At 40.4% G+C, this 9,063-nt stretch overlaps 1 pseudogene; it reads right to left on the reverse strand.

Annotated features, from left to right (window-relative positions):
• Positions 1-2,201: 2,201 nt before the first annotated feature.
• On the reverse strand, positions 2,202-7,707 carry LOC136476421 (leucine-rich repeat extensin-like protein 5; annotated as a pseudogene).
• Between the last annotated feature and the right edge of the window lie 1,356 nt (positions 7,708-9,063).

Genomic DNA, 9,063 nt, shown 5'->3' on the forward strand with positions numbered 1-9,063 from the left:
GCCGGTCGACAAGAGGCAGAGATGGCTGGCGGGGAAGCTGTCGTGCGCCCACACGTGCACTTGGCCGACAACCGGAGTGGCCAAGCGGGTAGGGGCGGGCGGCCACAGGAGGCCGACAAACGGCACCCCATTACCGCCCTACCAGGGCGAGGCAGTCAGGCCACCGTAGCGGGGAGGCCGGCCGGCATGGGTGGGGCGCGGCGGCCACAGCGGGGAGGCCGGGGTGGGCGGGGCGCAGCGACCACAGCGAGGCAGCTGGGGCGGCAGGACAGCTGAGGCGACGGGGCGGCCAGCGCGCGACGCCTGGGGATGGGGGAGTGGAGCGCGGTCATGCCGGCCTACGCGGGACGGGGCGCCGAACCGGTCGGCAGGGTGGGGCGCACGGCCGCCCGAGAGCGGCGACGGTGGTCGCGGCGGGGGACGGCGAGGACGAGCAGCGCCGGCGACGGGAGGTGTCGGGCGCGAGAGAGAGTGGGAGAGAAAGGAAGAGAGGATAAGGAAGGAAGGAAGAGAGAGGAAACGAACCCACCTGTAAGGCCGGCTCGGTGCCAGGATCTTTAGCGCCAAGCTCGACGTCAAGATCTAAGGCGTCAAAATCCATGGCGCCGAGTTGGCTGCCGTGTCACCCCTTGGCTCTACTTTGATGCCGACGTGGCACCCGACCTAGACGCCAAACCCTTTGACGCTGCGACGTGTAATCTCGACGCCATCAACGATGACGCCAATCTTAGGGTCTAGATTTTGAAAACATACCTCCAGGGACATATTTGTGAAAAACTTTCAAAAAAAAGAGCCAAAAAATAAAAAAAAATCGACAGTCAAATACTCTCTCCATCCCAAATTATAAGTCATTATAAGAATTTTGGAGAGTCAAAGCATCTTAAGTTTGACCAAAATTATAAAAAAGTATTACAAAAATTTATGACATCAAATAGATATACTATGAAAATATAATTAATGAATGACCTAATGATACTTAGTTGGTATCATAAATGTTATTATCTTATCGTATAAATTTGGTTAAACTTAAGATATTTTGACTCTCTAATATTTTTGAAATGACTTATAATTTAGGACGTAGGGAACAGCATACTTGTGCCATGTTTTATCTGCAGAGTAGTTTTTTTTTTGACAGCGGCAAGACCGTATAGATCTGCATATCCCGGTTACATGCCTGATATTCAATTAATTGATGTGACAGGGGCTGCAGCCGTGCTTCACAAGTGTAACCCACAACCAAGAAAAAAAAAAAAAGCAAAAGTAGAATGAGAACTCTTGAGTCAAACTGGTTCGAGTTTGATAAAATTTACTGTAAATAGTATTAATATTTATGTTTTCAAATATAAAAATCTATTCTATACCTAACACACTGTTTGTTTTATTGTTTCTGTGACTTATGAGCCAGCTGCTGTTGTTTTATTATGATAGAAAAACACTATATCACGGTTAAAAAGCATGAGTGATACGATCAAGCGAACAGATGTAATCTAATAGTATTTATTTTGTCTCATGGATTTTAGTACTTTTTCATATAATTTTAATCAAAATTTAAACTCTTTGACTCCTCAAAATGTGATAATTGTGTTCTTATGTGGACGAGGGAATACTACCTCCAAAAAAATGAATAACTTGGGTGCATTATCGGTTAAAAAGATCTAAAATTTAACCAAATATATAGATAAAAATATTAATATTTAAACACTAAATAAATATATCATGAAAATATATGTCATGACAAATCTAATGATACTTATTCGATGTCATTACTATTTTTATTTTTTTATGTATAATTGACTAAACTTAAGATACTAAAAACATGATACTGTGCTAGAATTATATTCTTTCTTGATGAAGAGAGAGTATAATGTTAGGAAAAAATAGCTACATAATAAAGCTGATTCAATAAGAAATAGATTTTTTTTTAAAAATCAAATGCCGCAGTCCACAAAACAATTCATATAACAGTACAATGTGTGAATAACGATGCTTACCATAGTATTATTTAGATATGACGGGGTACATAACAAAAATTGTGGTTCTACAAAGGTCAAAACGACCTATAAACTAGAACACGTAGATTAGATCGCAACAAACACACGCGTACCAAGGACAATGTTTAATGTTTTGCAAACACTTTTTGATGAAACAATTACATTTATATTTGATAAAGCAGTCTTCAAATCTTGTAACCCCTGTCATCCCCACTCTACAAATGATAAGCACACTGTTCGTTGGTTGTTTGGCTGATAAGCCATGATTAAAAGTACTAGTTGGTTGATTTGGTGTGAAAAAAAATAATGTTCATTAGATAAAAAGTACAGCTTATAAGCTATACAAGCCCAACGAACGAACAGGGCAAAGATTCAGAGTGCAAAAATGGAATCAAACCGTATACCTGTATAGTAACTACATAACTGCTATGTTTCTAAACGGGAAGAGCTCAGCTTCTGCGGCAAACACACAGTCTTTTCCACTTTTGACAGTAACCAAAAATTTAACCACAGGGCATAGTAGTCTCTCATCTTATTGCAAGTTTATTTCCCCGTACTGTCCTTTTCTTCTGAACTTCCCTTGAGACTTGCAGACCTCACCATCAACACGTCCTTGATGCGCCGCTCTTTGCCACCTGTTTTAGCAGATGATGACCTCAAGATTCAGGCCTTGCCAAAGAAGAGAAACCAAAGGGACAGAACAGGCATTATCTTCATGTGGCCTAGGACATGCAAGGATACAACAGAATACCTCCCTATGCAGATGAATTGGCTCAGACTGACGCCAATGGTGTCGAAGCATGATTGTCCGAGAAAGAACTGCAGAATCATGGAAACGATATGGTAAGGATGCCATCAAAAGCAAAATTCTGATCCATCGAATGTTGATACTAAGTGAAGTTGTATATATAGTCAACTAGAAACTATTGCTAGCAGGTCCAGCAGTAAAATGGAGTAATTTCAATCACAATAACAATTGAAATCATTGAGCTAGTGTTAAAGTTTATTGGATAGCTTATAAACTATGTCCGTATTGAAAATTCTCAAACAGATAAATGCAGCCTAATCGCCATCTTATCTCTTAGCCAAAATTAGCAAACAAATCACTAGATAAAATTATCACAGGATGAGAGTAAAGTATCTGTTAGATGACTCTACCAAACAACAGTGCTAATAGAAGCTGTGGACTTAAAAGTTTGGTCACAAAAGAACTTTATAACAGTAATGGCAACGATACTTTGAAGCTATAAACATGAATGATCTAATTTAGGCACAAATCTGATCTTTCAACAGCATAGTGATTCAGGCAAACGTGATATAAGCAGTCGTTGTTGGATTGTGGCCATTATTTAAAAATTCAAACTTGGCAACTAGCAATGAGTTGTAACCACAAAAGTTCAAGCCTTTTTATCCAGTATGTACCAGGTGCAAAGTAACCCGGTACACATAAACTTTTATTGCAAAATACAGTGATGTGCCACGATGATGGAACAAGTGCAAGATCAAATAATCAAACCTCAATAGGGAGCAGCACTCCCTTAAAAATTGCCAAAATTATACTGTGATTCAGCTGGGATCGTTTCAGATTAACACATGGGCATCTCAAACTACAGTAGTAGCTGTAGGATCTTTATCTACATGTGTAGAGTCCCTAGAGCCAATGAAGTTACCTTCCCTAGTTGATTATTGAATTGGATCATACTAAAATATCACAAATTGTAGAGGCAACCAAAACAAAACACTAGCCAAAATGGACTGCACACTGCAACCACTTGAACACCAATCTTCCTATATTTTACAATTCAGAATACACATGGACTTTTTTTTGCTCCATCAGAAATTCAAGATACTGATTACTTGTCACACAATCAATTGGGAAGCAGCTAAAACTTAACCGAAGCACACTAAACAAATTCCCAAAAGTTGATGCTTACAAATACAAACAAGGCAAGAAAACTGGACATGCTGATAGTACATCACACCTGAGAGGACATTTATGTATGTTGAGCAACCAGTGCATAAATATGGACCCAGTCTTTGACAATTTGTCAGGAAAAAGGCATCAAGTAGCTACTGGTTGGAGCCTATCACTTAGTCATGTCCATTGCCTATATTTTTTGTTTGCACATACTCAAAGATAATACACACAAGCTGTGAAGGAAAGCTGTGACGGATTAAAAGGTAATCTGGTTGTTTGTTTGCATAAGGATCTAGTAAAAGTTTTTCATACCTGAACCTAATTATGAAGGTTGTGCAGTGGCGCAGCTAAACCATTTAGAGACCCTGCAAAAGAAATATATGTTCTTTCTACCATAAAATTCACCGGAACAAAACAGACATCGTAAGATGAAATATAACTTCACTGCAAACTCACATTTATAACCATGTTAATCTCGTATTCATTACCTTAGAACCTCTCTACAAAATAAGTGTAATGTCTTTCAGCTAGTAATTAATAGAATAGTATAGACTAGTACAGAAAAGTAACTAGTACAAATTAGTACATAAATAGATTGTCAAATAATCCCAGTAGATCTAAGCTGTGTAGATTAGTATGCAACATACAGTTGAAAGCTTTGAGCACATCCTAGTTTCCTACAGCAGTTAAAATATTGATACCTTTTTGTAGTGGAATAATGGAATAGTGATATCTAATCTAACTGAGCAAAAAAGACATAAGCATCTTTTTCCATTATGGTCTGAGAATAGCAAGATGCTATCACTGCAACTAGGAATCCATTGTGTCGATCAGCACCAGCTAGCTGAGCAGAGGTAGAAGATACTATTGTAGGAAACAAAAAGCCAAAATAATAAGCATAGAATGGTAACCACTCATGGCCAACGGTTACATGAACAAATTTCTTAGATCCCTAAATGCAATCAACTAAGGCTACCAATTTCTACATTAGCGGTGTTTCTTAGACTTAGTAATCAAGTATTTACATTGAGTCCCTTTAGCACAACAGATAAGTAGTTATCAGTATTGTTGAAAACAGAAAAAAAAAACATTAAAATTTTGACAAATAGTGACCTCAGAACTAGTCCTCTACGTTCATATGATCTTGTTCTTGGAGCGTAAGGGCCATAGACAGAAATTGCAATAGCATGAAAAGGAATCAAGGTGAAATAGATCAACATAAGAAAACATATGGGCCTGTTTTGTAGTAAGAAAAACAGCATTAGAAAACTGGAAGTACCCAGTCCCTCACAAGAACAATATCACTTTTTCATCACTAAATTGGGAATTTTTTCATCACTGGGCACTTACTTGCCTGATGGAGAAACAAAATTTTCAAACAAAAAGATCAAATAAATCCAAATGCCATAATTAGCCAAGAAATAACTGTCATGTGGCGTAGGAAGGTGATGCCGGTGGCGGCGCAACCCAGGGGATACAGGAGATGGATCTAAGGGGATACGAGAGAGATAGGGAGGCGACAGTGAACAGGCTGAATGAGCCGAGCAGCCATCCACAGTCGAGCCAGAGGAAACCTGAATACAGTAAAAGAGTATGTGTTTGGTATATTAAAGCAACTACACATCCAGATAAATCGGCTGTGCTGACAATCTGGTAAAAAAAAAGATACAAAAAAAATCTAACAGCAGGTAAGAATAATCTAATCAAAATGAATTAAATATCTTGCTAAAGTGAGAACTTTCAGATGCGAAGCAAGAAGCCAGATTTGTGACGACACAATATGGATTTTACCTGCAGCTAGGACTCAAAGAATTTAAAACGAACAAGATAGACATTGACAATCCAAATGCATCTGCAACTGCATCTAAGAGCGACTCGAATAACAAAAAAAAATAGCAGAAAAAAATTGGGAGATGATACGAACTAGAAGCTTAAAAAACACAAACGCATAAAAAACTGTACCTACGAGCAACTAAAAGAAAAAAAAAAGAAGCAAATCGAGGGAGGATGGGACGGAATGGGATGTACTTGATTGAAATTGGGAATAAGATCAGAGAGTACCTGATGAAAGACGACAGAGAAGTTGGGGGCAAGACTTAATCTTGTGTAGTGCTAGAAATCAAACTACTCGAATTGAACAGAGGAGAGAGAGAACAGATTTTAAGCTTGCGTAGTCCTGCAAATCGATCAAATCAGATCGAATCTTGCGTATAGAGAGAAGCTATGGAGAGGAAGGTAGAGATAGAGAATCGAATCGTAGGAAGGAGAAGGAAGAAGCAGCAGTGGAGTAGCGCTGGAATGGATCTGTTGGAGGGAAGCTTAGAGAGAGCAAGAGAGAGTCAAGGTAGAGAATGGGGAGGACTGATAAGAGAGAGAAGGGAGCGGAGAGAAAAGAAAAACGATGAGTCCTTAAAAACAAATTTCAGTGCTCACAGAGCGGAACTGTCGGATAACCTGAGTTGGAGCACACAGTTGTACGAGGGGACGAACAGCGTAGGCGACCCACACAGTTGTACGAGGGGACGAACGGCGTAGGCGACGAGGTCCCGATGCCGCCGTGCGAGGGGGAGTCGCCGTACGCGGGCGTCGGAGAGCTCCCGTAGGCGCCACCATGGGCAGGCGACGGGGACCAACCTCCGTAGGCACCACCGCTGGGGGTGGACGGAGCGGAGACCCACCGTACGCGCCGCCGCCGGGAGTGGACGGAGACCCACCGTAGCCGCCGCCGGTGGAGGGCAACGTCGGAGAGGAGCCGGAGCCACCGTGGGACGGGGAAGGCAGCGTCCCGCCGTGCGACGGCGTCGGCACGTACCCGCCGCCGCCGTGGGACGGCGTCGTCCCGGGGGAGCCGGAGCCTCCGTGCGACGGCGTCACGGGCGTGATGCCGTGGCCGCCGCCGGTACCCGGGAACGAGCGCGGGTCCATCCCCGGCACGCAGTCCGGCTTCTTAACGTCCTCGCCTGCGGCGGTGCAACGGTACCACACACACAAAAGATCGTAATTCATTGTGTGTCGTCTTCGAAAGAATTCAGCTGTCTTCAGTGTCATTATTTTAATTTTTTCGTATCATCCATGCCACTTCCGTCAGTTTGGGCTCTAACGCCATCAAACTGCAGGTGTGAAAAGACGAAAATACCCTTAAGTTCAAATATGTTATTAATTTTTTTTAGCATCTTAACGACTTCAAATGAAAAAACTCAAAACTAGAAAGTTATAGATCTCGTCGAGATCTATAATTTTCATATAGTTTTTTTTATTTAATTTCGCAAAAAAAATAATATGATTTTTCTAAGATATATTAATCATATCAAATCATATTTTTTTACGGAATTAAATGAAAATAATTTTTATATGAAAATTATAGATCTCGATGAGATCTACAACTTTCTAGTTTTGAGTTTTTTCATTTGAAGTCGTTAAGATGCTTAAAAAATTAATAACATATTTGAACTTAAGGGCATTTTCGTCTTTTCACACCTGCAGTTTGATGGCGTTAGCGTCCAAACTGATGGAAGTGGCATGAAGGATACGGAAAAGTTGAAGACCACTAAATTTTTTCAAGGACACATAGAAGATTACGATCTTTTATAATGACACACAGGGAAAAGTCTCGTTATGCAATGCAAGTTCAATATTGTTAGAAACAGCATCTGATTGAACACGGCTCAAGAAAGAAGATGTGATGTACCTTGGCTCGGCTTCTCCACGGGACTCGACCACGGCCACGAACGCCTGCGCCGCCAACGCGGCGAGCACGAAGCTCGCCAGGAGAGATCTGACTGTCCTCCGCGACTCCATGGCAGTCCTGCTCACTCCTCCCTCTGTTGCTGAGCTTGTTTAGTTTCACCCTAAATTTTAAAAAAGTACTACAGTAACCATCACATTGAATGTTTGCGGCCCGTGTATGGAGCATTAAATGTAGACGAAAAAAAACTAATTGCATAGTTTGGTGGAAAATTACGAGACGAATATTTTGAATCTAATTAGTCCATGATTAAACACTAATTACCAAATAAAAACGAAACCCTAAATTCCAACTTTCTGAAACTAAATAATAAGGGCTGAGTGAAGTGCTGTACTGTAGACTGTGGAGTGGTGGTGTGCTTGGAGCGACATGAGCAGGCATCGTGGGTCCGAGTAGAAGCTACCAGACTGGCGCCATGGAGAATTGAGAAGGCGAGCGTCATGAATTCACGACGCAGCGAGTAGTTGGCGAGGGAATTCAATGCATGCGCGCATCAACGACCGATGGTACACTGCCGCATCGGAGCTTTATTATTGGATGGATAGTACACTGCCTCCGTCTCACTGTCAGTCTCGTTGCTTTCTTTTTTGTTTCGGTAAAGGCTGTTGTACGGGGTGTTAAATTACATAATTTTATGAGAAGAATTTTTTAAAACTAATTAATTCATTATTAGCATATGTTACTGTAGTCAACGTTGTCCAATCATAAACTAATTAGACTCAAAAGATTAATCTCATAAATTAGTCATAAACTATATAATTAATTTCATAATTAATCTATATTTAATACTCTATATATATGTCTAAATATTCGATAAGACAGTAACTAAAATTTAGAAAGTACAACCAAACATCCCCTTACGCGAATGGTTGTTCTGTCGCACCGCTCTTTAACAAAGGAAGCCGGTTTCCCCCTTAATCGAATGGTTGTTCTGTCGCACCGCTCTTTAATGAAGGAAGCCGGTTTTTCTCTTATAATATTTAAACTTAAACATTAACGTAAATTAAATTTCATCGAAACAAATAGGGCCAGGGTACTCACTTAAAATGCAAAGTATTCAAATAACTTTAACAAGTCTGACAAAAAAAACTAACTTTTGTTATGCCACCTCGTCAATTAGTTGGGGTGTTTGTTCCACGGACTAAATTTTACTCCATATCATATTGAATGTTCGGATATTAATTAGGAGAACTAAACATGAGTTAATTATAAAACTAATTATACAGATGGAGACTATTTTATGAGACGAATTTATTAAGCCTAATTAACCCATCATTAGCACATATTTACTATAGCACCATATTATCAAATCATGAACTAATTAGGCTTAAAAATTTGTCTCGCAAATTAGTCGCAATCTATGTAATTAGTTATTTTTAGTCTATATTTAATACTCCATGCATGTGTCC

This window comes from Miscanthus floridulus, chromosome 8 (assembly GCF_019320115.1).
Source record: "Miscanthus floridulus cultivar M001 chromosome 8, ASM1932011v1, whole genome shotgun sequence".
NCBI classification, from domain to species: domain Eukaryota; kingdom Viridiplantae; phylum Streptophyta; class Magnoliopsida; order Poales; family Poaceae; genus Miscanthus; species Miscanthus floridulus.